The following is a 20,520-nucleotide window of genomic DNA, read 5'->3' on the forward strand; positions in this document are numbered from 1 at the left end:
GATTTATTTATGCATACAAGAGCTGAGTACAGGTCAGAGGTACCGGGGGTGAGAGGATTCATCAGAGACAGAGTGGAGAACAGAACAGGCAGACTGACTGAAATACACTGCTGAGGGGAGCAGCGGGCAAGACAGGAGAGGTCTGCTGCATCATGTGGGTTTCTCTCTGGCCAGCCGGGCATCGAACTTGTGCTGCAGAGGCTGCAGATAGCTTTACAGTGCTGTGCTTAACCCCTTGCGCCACCAGGGAGGCCCTCAACTATCATTTATTAAGTGTCTGTTATATACCAGGCACTTTCACGCTGATTTCTCTTTTTTCTCCTCACAACATCCCTCTCCTTGATTTGCAGAAAAATGAAACCACAGAACTTGCCCGAGGTCTTCAGTTTGTAAATGCAGGTTCAGGTATTTGAGTCAGTGCTTCTTCTAACCACATATTCACACAGTAATACATAAATGTTATATTATTATATATAAGAAATATACATATGTAGGTTATTTTTAGATTCCTTTTTCCCTCAACAAATATATTGAGTTCCTCTATGTTCTAAGCCCCAAGAATCTCCTTTCACATCCTTTCCTTTATGGGTTCTTAAGGGATTGATTCATCTACTTGGAAACTGACAGTCTCGAAAGAATCCTTCCTTTCCGAAAGTCTGGCCAGTCCCATGTAGCCGGGCCTAAGGATCAGAGCTGCTCATCCTTAGGACTTTGCAGAGCATCTGGGCCTTTTCTTGCTGTCTCAAACCACTTCCAGGCTGGCAGTCTCTCGCCCTTCCCTCTCCTTTGCCCTTCCCCACACTCCCCAGTCCAGTGTCTTCTGGCACAGAAGTGTCCCCCTCAGCGGGGAGGCAGCCAATGGCAGGGCCTAAGCTAGGGATCCAGAAGCCTGGCAGTCCGACAGAGCCAGTGCTGAGAGAGAGGAAGCCATCGACCTCCCCTTTGTAAAATGAGGCCACAGAATTAAATGCTTTCAAAACCCTTCTCCAGTTCTGCTGTGGTAGCAGACTTTTCACCTTGGAGAGGTTATCTGGGAGGAATGAACCTTTCATAAAATAAATGGCAGTACTTTTTCATCAAAAAATTTGTTTTTTGGAGTATGTAACACTCATACCTTGAAACATTACTCAAAGCCTCCTCCATCTCCGACCTTCTCGCCCTCTTCAAAGCCAGCTTCCTGCAAGTGGCCATGGAGAGCAAGGAACCTGCCTATCTAGGTCATTGGAATCCTGTGGGTGTCACCCCAGTAGTATCCAGAGAAGGTACAGGTACCCAGGGGCACATATGATGCTCATTTGAGGCATCAGGAAGAAACATGATATACACAGTGACACTGGCACCATCACTTCTCATGCCTTGGTCCCTGACACAGACACTACAGGAGGAATTCTGAGTCCCACAATTTGGAGGACATCCTTCACTTTTTTAAAAAAAGATTTATTTATGCATATAAGAACTGGGATACAGACCAGAGGTGCAGGGGGTGCGGGTGGGGGAGTGAGAGGATTTACCAGAGACAGAATGGGGAACAGAACAAGTAGATTGACTGAAATACACTGCTAAGCGGGCGAGTAAGGAGAGGTCTGCTGCGCCATGTGGGTAGCTCCCAGGCCGGATATCGAACTCGTGCTGCAGTGGCTGTGGATTGCTTCATAGGTTGCGTCTAAACCCCTTGCGCCACCAGGGAGACCCCTCCCTCACATCTTGTCACTTTCAGGGTACTTCAGTTTACATTTCATGAAACAGGTACACAGATTACACTGTCCAGTTTTAAACATATACTAACATAGAATGCCCTAACACTTTCCTGCAAAGAAATTATAGATGAAAAATAACAGTATTAGTGCAAACACAAGCATAGAATGAGGAAAAGGTTGAGGTGACATTTCTCCCACGCCTTCTAAGCAGAATCCTGGTTTACTTTCAGGTATCCAAGGTGATTATAGGAATGATATTCCAAGCTCAAAAGTAAATCCTGATTCACTTAAGTGTAGTTGTCACACTGCTCGGCTGGAGATTTCTTAGGGGTGGACATGTGACTCAGGCTGACTGATGAGATGAGAAGACTTTTCCTAAGGAGGGGGAAGCATTTTTCTATCACAGAATGGGAACTAGAATTCATCTCCTCATCCATTCTACAAACACTTATTGAGCATCTACAACCCTATTTTTCAAATTCTATGACACACCACACACACACCCCCCACCCCGTGACTCAAAATCTTTGAAATTGGGATGTGTCTTAAATCAATGGCATCTCTGACAGTTGCTGGCCACAGCAGGGTTAGGGAGGTTGTCACTACCTGTGCAGATATCAAAAATGCCAGGATCAAAATGTGCAGAATGACTGCCAACAGTTTGGGGGAGAATGTACCAAAATAGCCACAGAGAATGCTCATAACAAAAAAGAATCCAATGTTTATGGGGAGGTGGTGAATCAGATATGTTTGGCAGCATTGCAGTGCAGCAAGATCCATGGAAATGTAATGCTGGCGTAGAGCTCAGCATGTAAGATGCTTTGTTATCTTATGAATTCTTTTGAGAAATGCTGCATCTTCAACACCTTGATGCCTCAGGATGGCAGCACATAAAAAAAAAAAAAAGATGGTCATTGTCATTCTTAGTCAAGAGAAAGGAGTCAGGTTTGGAATGAAACATCCTAGAAGTACCTAACCCCAGTTATTTTACTTCTATTTCCTGTTTTATTATGCACAGAAGTGATTTATGAGTGTCTGTGACTAAATGAATCTGAGAGAGCTCTTTCTTTGTAAAAGCATAGTACTGTGGTTTAACTGGCAGCATCTTTTATTCCCTCATGGTACAAAGAATAATGGTGTGCCTCACACTCAAAGATGCCTTAAGTTATATGATTTGTTCTTTTTTTTTTTGAAGATTTATTTTTTTTTTAATTTATGCATACAAGAACTAGGGTGTAGGCCAGAGGTACGGGGGCGGGGGTACATATGTGAGAGGATTCACCAGAGACAGAGTGGGGAGCAGAACAGGTGGATTGACTGAAATATACTGCTGAGGGGAGCAGCAGGTGAGGCAGGAGGGATCTGCTGTGATGTGGGTAGCCCCCTGGCTGGGGATTGAACTCATGCCATAGTGCTGGTGATAGCTTCATAGTGCTGAGACTCTAATCCCTGTGCCACCAGAAGGCTCTATATGATATGTTCTCTCAGAGAAACATTGGTCTGGTGCTGAGGAGACAGCACTGGAAAAGACACAAAACCCTGGTTTTTTTGCACAGTTTTCCTGTGGACATTCCTTTACTATCTTTCAGGGACCTAAATAATAGTCCTTATTCCCACCAGCAGCCTGAGGTTTCCAAGGATGCCCTCAGGTGTAGCCTCTATAGCATTCCCCATTTTGTTGACTGAAGGTAACCCCCATCACCTCTGTTCTCACTTAATTGGCTGAAATTCAGTCACATGGCCACATCCCCTACAAGGGAGTTTGGGAAATGTAGCCTCCTCAATTGCCCAGGAGAAAGGTGATATGGATGCTGATGAGTAGCCAGCTGTCTGTGCCTCACGCTGGAAGCAGCACTGTGGAGGCGGGGTGAGGTGGGGTGGGGTGGGGTTCCAGCAGCCAGAGCCTCCCGAAGTAAAGAAAGCACAGCACCCTGCTCCTTCTGCTGCTGCCTCTGTGGACGCTGTTCTGAATATCAGAGGTATCATCATAGAATGGGAAGATGTTCATTGTTGCATCGGGCAACACCACACTGATAAAGAAATGGGAGTCATGGAGCAGGCTACATAATGCAGGATGTTGCTTGAGAGCAAGATCCCGGCCGTTTTTATTGGTAGAATAATCATACTGCATCAGTTACCTAGTTTAGGAGGACAAGGAGAAAAATATGGGTGAAACTAAAGAATGTCATCTTGGGCTTGGGGGGACATGAGTCTGCTGACCATGTTATCAGTTTGATGACTAAGTTTTGTAATGGAAACCAGACGTGAGGCCCCGGCCATGGTCCTAATCTTATCAACAAGGCATTCCACTGATCAGCTTCTGGGGTCCCTTGTCATATACATCGGTCCTCGGCCCCCCGGGAGTTCCCAGTCATACCTCATGATGTATGAGTCGGGAGTAAGTTTATTCATCCGTCATCAGCCCTCCGGGGGTTTCCGGTCATACTTCTTGATGCACACCCTTCCCAGATGATCAAGTTTTCTGTTCTTGATTGATTTGACAGGCACCTTGTAAATTTTGGTTACTTTGGCTGATTGGCCAGTTCTGAAGGGCAGTTCTGACCTTGTGCAGGAATCCAGAACTGCAGGGTACAATAATGGTGGCCAAACAGGCCGCTTAAGTTTAGCAGACCCACAGTTCATGCCACAGAATAATAGCCCCCCATGGATGACCAGGCTTTCATAGATCACGTTACCAATTGGCTAATGGGATTAATGGACTCTGTAGTGCTTATCCTAAACCGTGAACCTCTACTGGAGATATTCGGGCAGAAGAGATTTTTCAGGTGTGCCTGTAAAGCCCTGTCACTTGGTTCTGCTAATCCCACCAGGTTGCGTGGTCGGGGCCTGGGAGGCCTGGTGAGTTTGCTCTGTAGAATAGGTGCAGGACTCCAGACTCTAGAACAGAGGTCTAGGGGCAGTGCAGAGGCCACTGGAGGTCCCGCGGAGGAATATGGGTCTCACCAATCACAAGCTCTGAGACTTGGGCAAATCACTTAAAATTTCTGAGTTTTGGTTCCTTGGTCGTATATGTAGCCACAATTCCTGCTCCTAGTACCTCTCAGGTTGTGGAGAGGATGCACAGAGCTGAAGTAGGGAGACTTTGTGGACAGCAAAGCATTATACAAATATTTTGTTGTGATGGCAAAGAGAGCACAGCGCCCGCACCTAGAAGGAACCAGGAGCACTCCTCGAGTGAAGGAGGGTGATGTCGGCATGGGCAGCACATCTGATGGCCATTCTAAGTCACTTGCTTAAAAGCCTCTCCTGGGAGTTCAAGGTAAAGCCCCTAACTCAGAACTGAGGCTCTGAGGTCTGATATTACTGAGAAGTTCCCAAGGAAAGGGGAGAGAGCCTGGCCCTGGCTCTCTCACCACGTGTGGCAAATGAGCACTTGTTTTCCTGGCAGCAGCCTGCCAGTGGCTGGGGCTGCCCCACACACGCTTTGTCTCTCTTCCACAGGCCAGCTTTGTAGTCTGGTCCAGTTCTGTCTGTCTACCTGTTTTGCATATGAACCATTCCCTGAGTGCCCTCCCTGAATCCTATAGCATATTTCTGAGTTCCCAGGCCTTTGAGTGCTTGGCTGTCTCGCTCCTCTACAGTTTTTTTTTTTTTTTAAAGATTTATTTTTATTTATGCATACAAGAGCTGGGATGTAGGCCAGAGGTATGGGGGGTGAGAGGGCAAGACAGGAGAGGTCTGCTGCACCGTGTGGATTAGTTCCCTGGCTGGGGATTGAACCACAAATGGCAGTGGCTGCTGGCAGCCCTACAGTGCTGACTTTAATGCCTGAGCCACCAGGGAGGCCCCTCTTCTATAGTTCTTAGAGGAAAGAGAGGTTGGAAACAAGAAGCACTCTCTTTATTTTAGAGCAATACAACTTAAGACCTGGAGAGGGGGCCAAAGAAGCTATGGGACTTAACTGAGAAGAATTTGCTTGGAAAGCAGGCAGGTTGGCAGGACACTTCTGGTTGTGATGACAGAACATATTGACCTAATGGGCTGAGAAGGACTCAGAAACAAAGGATTAGCCGCAGGAGCCAGGGCCTCTGAATTTTGGACTCTTCTGCTGGGGTATTGGTTTGTTTTCCCTTCTCTTTGTGTGCTGACCTTGTTCTCCCGCTGCAAACACCTGCAAGAAGATATGGCTGCTGGCAGTCCCAGCTTGGGGCCTAAAGGAAAGCTCTTTTCTTCTAGAGGGTCTCTGTATTCATGCCCGGGAAGGAATTAGTCCTGCAGCTTAGGTCATATGCCTGTCAACCATGTGCCACTTGGTTGAATCACTGTTGTGTGTGTGTTGAGGGGGGGATATTGGGGGGATTCCAATTTGTAATTGCCTAGGCCATCCATTACAGAGGGGGTGTAAAGAACATGTGCAGCGGACAAATGCAGAGGGGTGTGTGTGTGTGTGTGTGTGTGTGTGTGTGTGTGAAGTGAAAGCTGCCAGGGCTTTTGGCTCCCAGCTTGAATGATGTGGAGGAGCAGCACAGCAGCAGCAGCAGCAGCAGCAGCAGCAGCAGCAGCAGCAGGACCACATCCTCCCAGGGCCTCAGCAGTTTCCTGAAGGCTGGGCCAGCTGTGGTTGACATAGCAACAGTCTGATGGCAGGGTCTTAAGGAAAAGACTGGACTGTTTTGAATGATATCTGCCTATAACAAGCCCCTTTCTTGTGGGCTAAAGAAAAACAAAGCCCAGCTACAGGCATCCCTCATTTTACTGGGCTTTGCTTTATTGCACTTTACAGATACTGAGTTTTTGTTTTTGCTTTAGTTTTTTAGCAAATGAAAGGTTTGTGGCAACCCTGAGCCAATAAAATAGGCTCTGATTATGTTAGTATCTTTGAGTGATAAGATTTATTATTATTATTATTATTTTAAACATTAATTTAAAAAAAAAAAGATTTATTTATTTATTTATGCAAGCACTGGGTACAGTCAGAGGCACGGGAGGGTGAGAGAATTTACCAGAGCCAGAGCGGAGAGTAGAACAGGCAGACTGACGAAGCATAGTGCTGAGGGGAGCAGCGGGCGGCAGGAGAGGTCTGCGCGCCATGTGGGCCCCTTGCCCGGCGGCCGGGGATCCAACTGGTGCTGCAGAGGCTGTGGGCAGCTTCGCAGCCCAGCGCTCAACCGCTGTGCCACTGGGGAGGCCCAAGATTTTTTATTATTAAACATTCTGTAGTTATGTCTTAACACATACTTAAAGGTCTTGTTTGTGGGAGGGGGAAAGGGAGGTACTTGCAGATTCCCAGACATCAGAAGGGCAAATATGGCCAGCATTATCTCTTTGCTTTTGGGGGGATGGTATTTACTGGGTATATAGCACTTTCCTTACATGAACATTCAACCTCACGTTTTTCATGCTGAGAACATTGACATGTCAGTTTGAAGGCACTCTGAAACCGCTCTTTGAGGGGTGATGAGGGTTTCAAATTCTATGAGTTCACCAACAGGGGCATTTCCTGGCAGCTTAGCATAAGGGAGAGCCGCCACATCTGAGGACAGAAGGGGGAAGCCACTAGGTCTCCTGAGCAATGGGCAGCAGTAAAGTTTGTGGGTTTTTTTATTTTTTTAAGATTTATGTATACAAGAACCAGGGTACAGGCCAGATGTGCGGGAGGGTGAGAGGATTCACCAGAGACAGAGCGGGGAACAGAACAGGCAGACTGACGAAATACACTGCTGAGGGGAACAACGGGCGAGACAGGAGAGGTCTGCCGCTCCATGTGGGATTCTTGCCAGCCAGCTGGGATCGAACCCGCGCTGCAGAGGCTGCGTACAGCTTCACAGTGCAGTACTCAACCGCCTGCGCCACCAGGGAGGCCCAGTAAAGTTTGTTTTTATGAGAGTACGTACAGTGTGTTTTCAGGCAACAGGAAGACGTGTCATGGAGCTCTTGCAGAAATCCTGGTAATGAATGATGCTCGGACAGGGTGATAAGAATGGAGGCCATGAGAAAGGGTCAGATTCTGTATATGGTTGGAAGGTAAAGCCCATAGAATTTCCTAACAAATTGGACATAGACTGTGATAGAAGAGAGGATTCAAGATGACGTCAAGGTTTGGCTTGGGTAATAGGAAAAATGGAGTTGCCACTGGTTGAGATGGGGCAGGCTGCCTGTGGAACAGGTTGAGGTGGAAGGACCAGGTGTTTTCCATTTTAGGTTAGAATTAGAAAAAAATCAGTAAAAATAAATCACTCTTTCACTATTGAATTTTTGAGTTTGAGATATCTGCTAGCTATCCCAGGGATGTATCAGGTAGGTGACTGGATATATAAGGCTGGTGTTGGGAGAGAGATCTGGGGTGGAGATGAAAACTTGGGAGGCATTACATACTGCTGGTATTTAAAGCCATGGTGTGGGCCTCCCTGTTGGCACAAGGGTTAAGATGCAACCTATGAAGCTGTCTGCAGCCACTGCAGCATGTGTTCCATCCCCGGCCAGCCAGGGAGCTACCCACATGGTGCCGCAGACCTCTCCTGACTCGCCCGCTGCTCCCCTCAGCAGTGTACTTTGGTCAATATGCCAGTTTTGTTCCTCACTCTGTCTCTGGTGAATCCTTTCACCCCCCACACCTCTGGCCTGTACCCCAGCTCTTGTATGCATAAATAAATAAATCTTTAAAAAAAAATAAAGCCATAGTGTGGGATGAAGCCACCAAGGGAGTGAGAGAAGGGTCAAGATGAGGGCCTGGCCCTGGGGCACCCCAACAGCAGGAGGAGTTTCCCAGAGACTAAGAACCGGGCCCCTATGCTCAAAACTGGGGTTCCCAATGGAGGACAAAGGGGTAACTAGACACCACATCCCATAGCTTCCAGAGACAGGCTTCTGGTCTCATCACCGTTAACCTCTTTGTGAGTCGCACCCCAGCCTGTCCTTCAAGAATGATATGCTGTGACATAGAGTCTTTCCATGCTTCCAGTCTCTGAGCTTTTAAAAGAATTAGCATGAAAGTTTGAGAATAGAGCTAAGGGGTCTTACTTTGACCATCCTCTGCTTTCTGACTTGTCAGGGCAGGACAGATGCCTGTGAGTTTTCTCTCCCCCGCATGCCTGATTTGATCAGTCCAAGAGGGGTGCTTGCTTGCCATTCCCGCTCCCAGTGGGTCCCAGGTCTCACAGCCCCCCCACCCCTACTCTTGGCTTGTCTCCACCCAGATTGCTGGTGGCTGCTGTGGTCCAGCCATCCAAGGCTGAGGACCTTATTTCCTCACCTACCCAGGCCAGAGGAGCATCAACCAGTCTTCTTGGCTGCCCAAACCCCTCCCTGGCCCAGGGGTGTGTGCTTTGTCGATGTCCACAGGGAAACAACCCATGGAAAAATCACCTCCTTCTTTTCCATGACTCATATGGTGTTAGTGATGCTCGCGACTGGTTTTCTCACAGGGGAGACAAAGCCTTGGGAGCTTCACAGATAATAAATAATGAGGAAACTCCCGGAGATATTCCACCTGCCCTTCCAGCACTGGGGACACCATAAGTCACTTAGTCCCGGTCTCTGTCTGCCTGTGAGTGAGGCAGGACACAGTGGAGGGACCTTTGGAGGAATCTGGGCTGGGAAAGCCACTTTCTGTTTGCGGGTTGTAGAAGGAGAGCTTGGGGGGATCCTGGTGGTCCTTGTTCCCCTTGCTCTCCCTTTGCTATGCACCCCTTCCCCATATTCCTTTGCTTCCTTATCTTTCATTCTGTAGCTAATTAGACTTCCTGTATTCAGTGAGATGCCAACCCGTGCTCCAGATCCACCCTCAGAATCAGAAAACAGAATTAGAAAAAAACAAATCACTTTCACTATTGAATTTGGTGCTGATTATTTCTTCCGAATCTCTGCCTCTCCCCACCCCCCTCCACCCACCCACAGGCTGGTGATATCAGCACAGCGCCTGGCACTCCTAATTGCTGGTGAAATTGGTTTGTGGTATCACAAGTGAGAGGGTCCATTTGAATAGGTCACCCCGAAACAGCAATTCATGACAAGGTGGCAGAGAATATTCTGGGAGGGATAGGGCAGTTTGAAAATGCATCCAGTATTCTAAGATAATTTAGAATGATCATCATCATCTATCACTTTTTCTCATTTAAGCCACTGGCAACAAAGCTTGATTGAATCTTTGTGGGTAGGCTCTGAGTTTTAAAACAATGAGAATCAGGGCCTCCCTGGTGGCGCAAGGGGTTGAGATGCAACCTATGAAGCTATCCACAGCCACTACAGCACGAGTTCGACACCCAGACAGGGAAGAGACCCACATGGTGCAGCAGACCTCTTCTGTCTCGCCCACTGCTCCTCTCATCAGCGTATTTCAGTCAGTCTGCCTGTTCTGTTCCCCACTCTGTCTCTGGTGAATCTCTCACCCACCACACCTCTGGCCTGTACCCCAGTTCTTGTATGCATAAATAAATAAATCTTAAAAGAATGAATAAAACAATGAGAATCAGGGCCTAAGGGACATGCTGATAAGTTCCCTGTTTGTGGGGGATGGACTGTCCTTTGAAGCACAGAGTGGGTGCGTAGGACAGTGAACACAGCCCAGTCAGTCACAGAAGGGCCTGGAAGCCTGAGCTGGGTGAGATTTGGTTCACTTGAGGTCTCATTAAGGAGGCCATATCCAAAGTGTAGGCTCCCAGGTAACTTGCTGTGTTTTCTCAGTAGCACGATTCAAGGAGGACAGAAGAGGAGGGGCAAAGCGCTACCACGAGAGTGACAGTTTCAGTCCCAGTGATAACTCAGAGCTCCCTGGATAGGACTCATGCATGAGTCCTGGATGAGACGAGCATGGTTGGCAATTGCCATGCAAGTATGAGGAGGAACAGGTGCCCCTCCTGGGGGTGACCAGCACCCTCCGGCCCCATCCTTTTCAAAGGAAACCTGGCCTCTCACTGTGTCCCTTGAGTGCATTGGTGCCAAGTCAGGATGAGTGCTCTGAGCCAAAGAAGGGGGCTTTTCCTTTGTGAAAAATCCACGGGCATCTGGCATGGGGGTTGGCTGCTGGGATCCTCTGACCCAGAGTGGATCAGTTTCTGAAAGGGTTTTTAGAACTGCAGCGTCAAGGACTGGGCTGGGAGTCAGTGTGAAGATGTCAGATGCCTGACAGAGGAGACTGTGTGTCTCTTTGAAAACAGTCATGCAAACCATGCGCAACCGCCTCCCTGCGGCTCAACCTCCACCAGATTGTCCGTGCTCCTCGAGGTGTTGCAGGAGTCCGCTTTGTTCCCAGCAAGCATGTAGGCAGCTTGCGGGCAGGGGCTGTATCTCATCCACAGGGCGCCCCTCCAGGAGCCTGCAGTGGCCAGGATGTCCACTACCCATCTGCAGTGCAGGGGGGCTTTGCCCAAACGGGCTGGCCACCCCAACAATGAGAGCTCTACAGGGCTCCTTGCTGTTGACAGCTCACATTCACCTCAGTTGCCTCAACTTCCCCTCAGTAGCCCCAGGAGAAGATAGGACTGATACTTTTACAGTTTCTATTTTAAAGATGAGCAGCTGCCTTCAAGAGTAGTTTGAAATCCCACTCTGCCTGCCCTGCCCAACCAGCTCTTCCATCTGCAAGCATAGGGTGATGCCAGGAGCAATGGGGTATCTGGAGAAGGAGGTGATATTCTCGGCCTACCCCATGGGGAAGGTGCCTCTTCGGGCTGTTCTCCACACCCAAGAGTGGTTGGCTCCATTCTGCCTGGCTCTGCACAGAGCTGCTCACTCTTCCTGGCCTGTTTTTCCTGGAACTCACCTTTCCCATCTATGGGAGTGTCAAGTAGCTTTAGGATTCAGGAGAAGAGAAAAATAGGCTCCTAAGTGAGCTCTTCCTACATTAAGGAGCCCCTTACATGGGGCAGCTGGTCCACCAGGCAAGCAGGCATCAGTAATAAAAGAGTTTGTGTTTGTCTGCCCCTTGATGGGATGGGGCTGGAGGATACAGGGTCTCTGGCTACAACCCACTATCCTATCTGGTCCTGCTAGTGACTTGCCCAAGTCCGCTGCCAAGAAAGGTAGAACTGGGGTGGGAACTCAGACTTTCCACCCAAGACCCCATCTCTTCGCTTCTTCTTCTACTCTTGAGACAACATCTAGCCAAGATGGGGGGCGGGTGGGCAGGGCTTGGTCCTGCAGCCCTGGGCATTCCAGAAGAAGCTTTGCATACCAGTTCTAGGTTCTGACTTGGTTCACGGTTCTGTGCGCCACAGTTAGTCACTATTTTTCCACAGCTGCCCTGGGAGGTGGGTAGCCTGTCCCCAGAGGCAGTTCCCACAACCTAACTGGTGGCCTTGCCTTAGCCTGTTACTCAGCATGAGATCAAATTCTTGGGAGCCTCTGAGATGGATTGAAGGAGATTTGTTCTATGCTAACTTTCCCTTCCTCCCTCTCCTTTCCCCTCTGGCTTCCTTCCTTTTTTCCTCCCCTCCCTTGCTCCTCCCTGCCAGCCTTTCACTCAAATCTAAGCAGATGCATCCCTGCAGCAGGCTCTCTCCTGTCTCCTGTAGCATAAGAAGGATCAGAAATTGAATACTTCCCCTGAGTCCAGAGTCTTTCTGAATTATTTATAGACCAAATCTATTGCAAATTTCAGAGTGATTTTTCTTCAAGGTTGTGGTTGTGAGGCATGGGTGAATGAATTAATGAACACACCTAACATTCGTGGAAGTCAGAAGTGCCAGCAGAAGCCAGACAGTCCTGAGTCTCAGTCTCATGAGTACTAGGACAAGCAAGGTAAAGAGAAATGCATGCGTAGAAACTCGCACACACTTGGCCTTGGGTGGTTGGCCTGGGCGTGGATGGAACCCTGGTCTTCCTCAGCTCTTCAATCTGGACTGATAGATTAAACACACCAGCAGATGGCCAGACCTCACCCAGTCTCTAGACCTGTGTGGAACCCACATCCCCGCAGCTGTACCATTCAGAAGGGAACCAGGAGATCCAGAGTTTTCTGTAGGTAATGAGTTCCCCAGACTGAAAGCCTTTGCGTTCACAATGAGGAGCAACCCCAGGCGTGCTCTAGGTAGGGTGGGGTGGGACTGGATCGATGTCTGTGGGTGATCATTTAAAGCCATCAGTTTGAAGATCTCTTCATCAGTTTGAGGGTCAAGATTATCCTCACACCTGAGTGTCTTGAAATCCTAGGGTTCAACTATTAGGCATGAGTTGGTATAAAATCAGAATCTGACTTCATCCTCTTATGCTCAAAAATGGTTGACTTTATCAGATGTTACTTTTTTGGATTTACCTGCCAATTGTTACCAATCCTCTCCCTGCCTCCTAATCTTCATTCACTCCCACAGTGCCCACTGTTGGCATAGCCAGCCAGAGATTCTTGGAGTCTCCTATAGCTTCTCCTACCTTCTAGTTGGTTTTACAAAGAAGTGTAGCCTTGTGGAGAGACCAGACAGTCCCAGCAGTTCTAGAACCAGGTGAACTTAGATTAATATCTTGGCTTCTCCCTTATAGCTGTGTGATCTTGGAAAAATCACCTAACTTCTCTGAACTTCACTTTCCTCTTCTGTAAAATGAAAATAGTAGCACTCCTTATATAAAGGATTATGAGGTCTAAACAAAATGACGTAGATAAGGCACTCAGTAGAGTGCTCAGCCCACCTCTCCCCAAGTCCATTGAACTCTTTTGCCTCCTACCCTTGACTATAGAATATCCATTCTCTCATTCCTCCCTGTAAGTTTTGTTTGGTACACAGTTCTTAGCCAGAGACTATATTCTCCAGAGTCCCTTGCAGGCCAGGGGTGGCCATATGACTAAGTTCTGACCAGTGAAATGGAAGCAAAAGTCATGTATGCAACTTCTACAGGAGGAAATTGTTTGTCTTCTATGTCCTGTTTTTTTCTGGAATGTGGAAATGGTGTGGTGCTTTAGCTTTGTTCACACAAAGGAGGAAAAACCCTAGAAGATAGCAAGCTAGGACAGAAGGAAGCTAGACCTTGGTCAGCCTCATGCCATGGTACCATCCACCCAGACTTGACTATCTGCCTGCTATCGCTACCACACAAGAGCAAAATAAGCCTCTTTTCAGCCTTTTGCTCAGCCCTCAGACCACACCTAGAAGTCACCTCCCCTGTGAAATCATCTGATCCTCCCAGGACCAGCACTGCCTGAGAGCTTTCGGCCCTGTCCTCACTGGACACCACGGTGTCCTATAAAGACTTCTCAGGGGCCTCCCAGGTGGCGCAGCAGGCTGAGCACAGTGCTGTGAAGCTGTCTGCAGCCTCTGCAGCACAGGTTCGATTCCCAGATGGCCAGGGAGAGACCCACATGGCACACCAGACCTCTCCTGCCTCGCTCGCTGCTACCCTCAGCAGTGTTTCGGTCAGTCTAACTATTCTGCTCCCCGCTCTGTCTCTGGTGAATCCTCTCACCCTCCCACGCCTCTGGCCTGTACCCCAGTTTTGTATAAATTAAAAAAAATGCTTGATTAAAAAAATAAATAAATAAAATTAAGACTTGTCAGCCTGTCTACAGGCCCCACCAGATTGGGCGTGCCATGAGGCAGGGACCACAGTCTCACTGGTCCTCGATTTCTCAGTATTGTAGCCTTACTGGGCTACAGTAGGCATGTAGTAAATGTTAAATCAATGGCAGTGCCACACACTTGCCACTGCCACGTGCTTAATCCCGAGCAAAACCGAAGCCCAATTCCCATTCTTCTTTCCCTGGCCCTAAACACATCCAGGACTTTCTTCCAATATCCAGTTGGCCAGACCAGGTCCCAGGAAGACATGCTCCCCAGGGGGCTTGTGGCCTGTGGCCAAAGTGCAGCCAGGGCTGGTCCCCAGCCTGTGGAGTAGATTTCCTGTTATCAGGCGTGCTCCACCCCTACCTCACATGGGTGGTGTTTTGGTTAGGTCTGTGAGGTGTAGCAGGAGTTACCCTCACTTGGTTAGTTTTGCCTTGAAATCCTGGGCGAAAATAGTCTCTTGGCCAAGGGGGGTGGACCTATATATGAACTTTATTTGAAAAAGGTATAAAAACCCTCCTATATAATTTGTTTTTAATTTACAGACAGCTGCGGAGGTCTGTTTATCTTCAAGTCTGGGCCAGGGCACCCCAGCGGCTTTCTCTGGGCACCGTGTGGCGGGAACTTTGCGCAGCCTGTTGGACAGAGGCCTGGTTGGCCAGCTCCGAAAGCTGGGTTCTGGCCCCCCGCCAGCCTTTCCTTGAAGACTCTTCCCAAGAGCACTGGCCTTGGCAGCAACTAGATGCTGCCGCTTTTTATTAGTGCTTCCTTCTCCCTTGCCAGGCCCTTCTTTGGGGTTCTTTGTGCAGACAGCAGCTCTGCTTTCTGCCTGAGGGTTCAGAAGAGCAGTCAGCCCGCCTCACCATGCATCAGTCTTGGCTTCAGGAACCGCACGCACAGCAGCCTCTGCACACCCAGACCTACCTCTAAACACAAGTGATGCCAGCCCCAAGGGGCTCAGACACCACATCAGCTCTCCAGAGGGCTGGTGGCCCCAGTGAGCCTGAGCCCAGGGTGTAAGCTGGCCATTAGTGGTATTTTCCCCTGAGCAGGCGGGCTGTGTCCTCTAGCCTAGGAAGAATGAGATGGTGCTTTTGAGAATCTAGGGTGCCACGCCCCAAGTTAGAGACTGCAGAGGTGGAATCTCAGTTTGCAACAGCCTCTTCCATCAGGTGTGATGACTTGGCTGGGTGGCTTTCTGGGGGTGCAACTTGTGTGGTCACAGGAACCTGCACTTTGAGGGATTCCATGTTTGGTTTAATGCCCTGCTGTAGCTGTCCTGAAACTGTTAGTGATATTTGAATGTGAGGCCATGCATTTTCAGTCAGCGCTGTGCACACTACAAGTGTGCAAACAGTCCTGTCACTTAGGAGATAAAAAGAATGCACAATGACCTAGGGTAGCCACCGCCATGACCTGCCCCAGGGCCAAAGCTGACATGCCATGGAGAGTAAGTGGCCACAGGGCGAGGCCCCAAGGAGATGTCCGCTCGCCCACCCTGCAGCGAGAGCAGGAGCTCAGCACTGATACCATCATTAAGAGTAGGGCAGAACAGAGATGACAGGAGCTGCTCTTATTTGAAAATTCCAGAAGAACAGGGATAGGTGGCTCAATGTTCCCTGAGTCTGGGTTTCCTTGATGCCCTGACTGAAGGCAAATGGTCCTATTTAGCACCTGACATGAGCGTGTCCTGATCTCAGGGTGGAGTTCAGAGCCTTCGGTTCCTGGTTTTGAAATTGAACCACAGAAGAGGGCTCTTCTTAGATGGATGGGGTTTGGGGAGGGGTGCAGCCTAGCAAGGCAGGGGTAGTGACTGGCACCCACGAATGGCTGCCCAGGGGTCTGGAGGTCCTGCCTCTGCTTTGGCCATAAAGAAACTAAATTGAAGGACAGAATGGGAAGCCAATTGGTGCCATCCACTTTAGCTCCTGTCTTTACCCCTTTTTTCTAACTCACAGATATGCCCCTGCTTTGCCCCTGTGGTTTTCTCGCTGGTTCAGGATTCTTGATGACCCTATCCCCATGCCAACAGCTGCCTCCTAGAAAGCTCCTCTGTGGAGCTGGATCCAGAGCTGCATCTTTGCTGTGCCCTGCCTTCTGCCCAAGGTCAGAGGTCAACAATGCTGGGGAGGGAAAATAGAGGCCCTGGTTGTTAGTTTCTGACCACTGGGCGATAACAAGGTAGGGCTGGGGAACAATGGCAGGTGGGCAATACCATCTGGGCAACACTTGAGATATCAAAATGATTTGTCCAATCACTGAGTACCAGCAGCCTGTTTTAAAACCCAGATCCTTTGCTAGGCTCTCATGATTCCTTTTATTCAACTGCAAAAAATCTTTCAAGATGAAAGCAAGTCTATGCTGGCCTGGACCCCCATGGTAATGTCAGGGTTTACGAATTATTGCAGTTGGACATCTGGGGACATGTGCTCACTGCTTCCCCAGAACTTGGGTCATGTTAGTCCTCGGACCGCTCTCCTGCTAAGGCAGAATTCTGGCATCCCCAGCTGCCCGGTGCAGTCTGTGCCATCTGCCCCCACCACTTTTCGCTGGTTGGCTCAGAGCCAGTGGCCTGCTTGAGGCCCTGTGTTGCCATGGAGAAGGTTTCAGAGACATATTGTTGGGTTGCAGGCATATTCTCGCCACCTGGAAACAAGTGGGTTTGTAGAAAAGCTACAATGGAAGGAGAGAAAGGGCCCTTGGAGGGCAGAGCTGGTGCCAGGGTAGCAAGCCATGCAGAAGGATGTGAGCCCCTGCTACTGTTTGGTATTCCGAGCAGGCAGCATGGGCATGAACTGATCAGCTTGCTTCCTGCAGGCCCCCTGGGGTGGGGGGTGCATCACACGGAAGGCCACAGCCTCGGCACAGAAGTTTGCAGATCCCTGGGAAATGAACTGCTGTGCAGCCCAACCAAACAGACTCCCATTTAGATGCACTGATGTAAATTTGTGCTTCATTCAGGCAGAAAAGCTGCCCTTAGCTAATGCATGCCAGCGGTTGCCCCGCACCAATTCTATGCCAGCTCCTTAAAAGACCTCTTTCTACATGAGACCAACCACCTGGGCATCCCCCTCCTACCACACCTCCAATTATTTCTTCAGGGGCTTCAGACAACCCATTTAGGGCAACTATGGCCCCACTGTTTGCTGCTTTGTAGGTGAGGAAACAGTGAACATCAACAATTTCACATCATTCGGTCTAATTTAAAACCTCAGGGTAATCTGGCACCTTGCTTCAGGATTAGATAGTAAGAACATTAAGAAAATTAGCCACAGATTTTTGCTTGCCCTGTAAATGTAATATTACCTTCTAAATCATTCTCATTTCTAGCTCTCACAAATGCTTCAGTCTTCACCGTCCTAGCTAAGCACCTGTTACTAATCATGCCCTTTATATTACAAAACACACTCTTTTCCTTAATTTTTGTATATTTTTGTAGAAAAGAGAGCTGTTCTAGTGCCCACAGAGAGACGAGACACCTCAAAGTACCTTCTAATAGATTCCAAGGATTTGCGAACTGGTTTTTATCACAAACACAGAATCCGTATGTTTTCATTACCTGTACATTCTTTTTGCTACATGTTTTGATGACTTTTGGAAAGCCTCTTTCAAGACACACTTATCTCTGTAGATGTGACACGACACCTCCAGACTAAGAGACATTTAGAGTTGGGGCCTAAGTAGCAACTCAGTTTCTAGTACACCCGCTCTGTCTCTTCTCCACCCAGGATCTTGCTGTAGCTGCCCTCAGATGGCTCCAGTGATGGGCCTCTTATTCCTCAGCTGAGCCTTTGCTTTATTTCCCCTTGCTCAGACTCACAAGCTCTATATCCTGCCTGTTTTTTTTTTTCTGTCCAATGCTCTGTCTCACTGTTCCCCAGCCCCTGTTTCTTTTCACTCCCTTCCTTTATATACTTACTAGAGTTTCTCCTTTCTTGAATATAATGACTTATTTTGACTTATTTTTTATCCTTCATAAATCAACTCTCTCCTTTCCAAGAACCTCACTTCTCTCTCTCCCTGTCATTTTTTCCACTTCTTTGCGTGGCTCTAGAAAGTGAGGGCTTGGGCAGTGTTGTTTTTTTTTTTTTTTAATTTTTTAAATTTATTTTTGTGTAGAAGATCTGGGGTGTAGGCCAGAGGTGAGGAGGCTCTCCAGAGATAGAATGGAGAGCAGAACAGGCAGACTGACTGAAATACACTGCTGAGGGGAGCAGCGGAAGAGACAGGAGAGGTCTGTTGCGCCATGTGTGGGTCAGCTTCCTGGCTGGGGACAGAACTCAAGCCTTCATGGTGGGTGTGGGCCGTCATGGCAGTAGCTCTGAGGCTTAACCCCCGGGCCACCATGGAGGTCCCCCAAGCAGAGTTCTTTTTTTTTTTTTTAAAGATTTTTTTATTTATGTATACAAGCACTAGGTACAGTCAGAAGCGCGGGAGGGTGAGAGAATTCACCAGAGCCAGAGCGGGGAGCAGAGCAGGCAGAAGGACCGAAGTACACTGCTGAGGGGAGCAGTAGGTGGCAGGAGAGGTCTGCGCGCCACGTGGGACCCTCCTCCGGTGTCCGGGGAGCAGACGGGAACCGAACCGGCGCTGCAGAGGCTGCGGGCAGCTTCGCAACCCAGCGCTCAACCGCTGCACCACCGGGGAGGCCCCCAAGCAGAGTTCTTGACCACCTCTGGCAACAGAGGCAGCTAAGAAACATGAAGGCCAGAGCTTTTGGCTGGGCCCTTATAAAACAATCAAACTGCTTCACCCCTAATATCCTTTTGTCGTTCATCTCAAGAGGCAGGATGGGCTGGATGACATGTATAACTGAGGTGAATCCACCCGATGCATTCTCTGCACAGGAGAATCACCAGACATTCTCACTCAACCCCCTGGCTTTACATGATAATGAAAGCAAGTGCTTACTTGTGAATGAAGACTGCATAGCCTGTTGTAACTGGGAATACTAAGCATAAGTAAGACCAGAAAATAAAAAAGGCAGTTGGCAACCAAAAGATAGAGTGAAGGGAAGGTCCTTAATAAACTGCTCTATGGGTAGTTCAACCCCGCCCTACCCCCCTCACCCATCACCCCCACCTTCAGAGGATGAAAGCTACATATTTAGGGAGAGTTGGAAAGTCAAGTTTCTGACACCTGCAACCACTCCAATAAGATAAAAATGAATGGGGTGTCTAGAGTGGGACCCCCCAGTACAATATCTGGTCGGGGAGGGGGCTTGCGCCTATCAATTCAGTAGACAGAGAGATGGTATGGTATCTATTTTGCACTTGTCTATTTCGAGCACTAAAGTATCGTGATCTGGTGGCTGCTCCCAGAACTTTGTCATTCTCATTGTCCTTACTTCCCGATGCCAGGTGAGAGCTGGCATAGGCTAGTGGGCCTGTTTGGCACCTCTGTGCATTGATTGACATGCATCCACGACTTCTACAAGCCAGCCCCACAGCTAACTACCATGCAGTTGTCTGCAGGTTCAGGGGTGCAGGAGAGGAGATAGCATTTTCTCTTATTCTCCGAGAAAGTCATTTGTTGAGGATGAAGTGACGCTAATGCACACCCACCTCTCTCCTTTCTGCTCCAACATATGTTCCTACAATGATCCATCTGTACTCTCCCAGGCTGAGCTTATCCCAGGTCTGCTTTTCACTCCCATGGGGTCATGGCAGAGATAACTGGGCATCCCAAAATTCCTGTTAGTTACCACCAGACCCCCAATCTCAGAGACCCCCAGAACAGTGGTTTCCCACAGCCTCTCCTACTTGGTTCTGCTAAAGCTACCATCATAGAATTTGGGTCTCACCAGGACAGAAACATACCCTCTGTTCCCCCAAGAAAGATACACAAATTTTAAAGCATTCTGTTGTTTTGGTCATCATTCAGGAGTTTGAAATTTTCAAAAAATTATCATCAGATGTCAATTTTATTGCCAAACATTTGGTAAACGAGGTCATCCCTTTCCTTCCACCCCCCTCCTCTAATTCAGACTACTGCACATGACCTGGGAATCATTATTCCAGAGCCCCTTCCTTTGGAATAGTTGGGGGATTGGGGGATTGCTATACAGTAAGGGGTATGACCCGCTGCAAAGGGCTGCTATCCAAGCCTGTCATCCACGCATACCACCTGGCTGAAGGTCAACTTCTTTCCTTTACCACCCTCCCGAGTTCAGAGTAACTGTGCCCATGAATTCAGTGCTATTTGCCAGGGACTGTGCTCTTTCTAAACATTAATCCATTTAATGACTGCTTACAAGTAGGATCTAATGTCCCCAGTTTTTAGAGGACAAGAAGGGCTTGTGGAACAGTATATAAGAGTTTCAATGAGTCAAGACAAAGACACTTGCTCCTTTGCCAAACGCTTTGCCTTGAAGG

The sequence above is a fragment of the Talpa occidentalis genome, unplaced genomic scaffold (genome assembly GCF_014898055.3).
Source record: "Talpa occidentalis isolate TD23 unplaced genomic scaffold, MPIMG_talOcc4v2.1 talOcc4.11, whole genome shotgun sequence".
NCBI classification, from domain to species: Eukaryota; Metazoa; Chordata; class Mammalia; order Eulipotyphla; family Talpidae; genus Talpa; species Talpa occidentalis.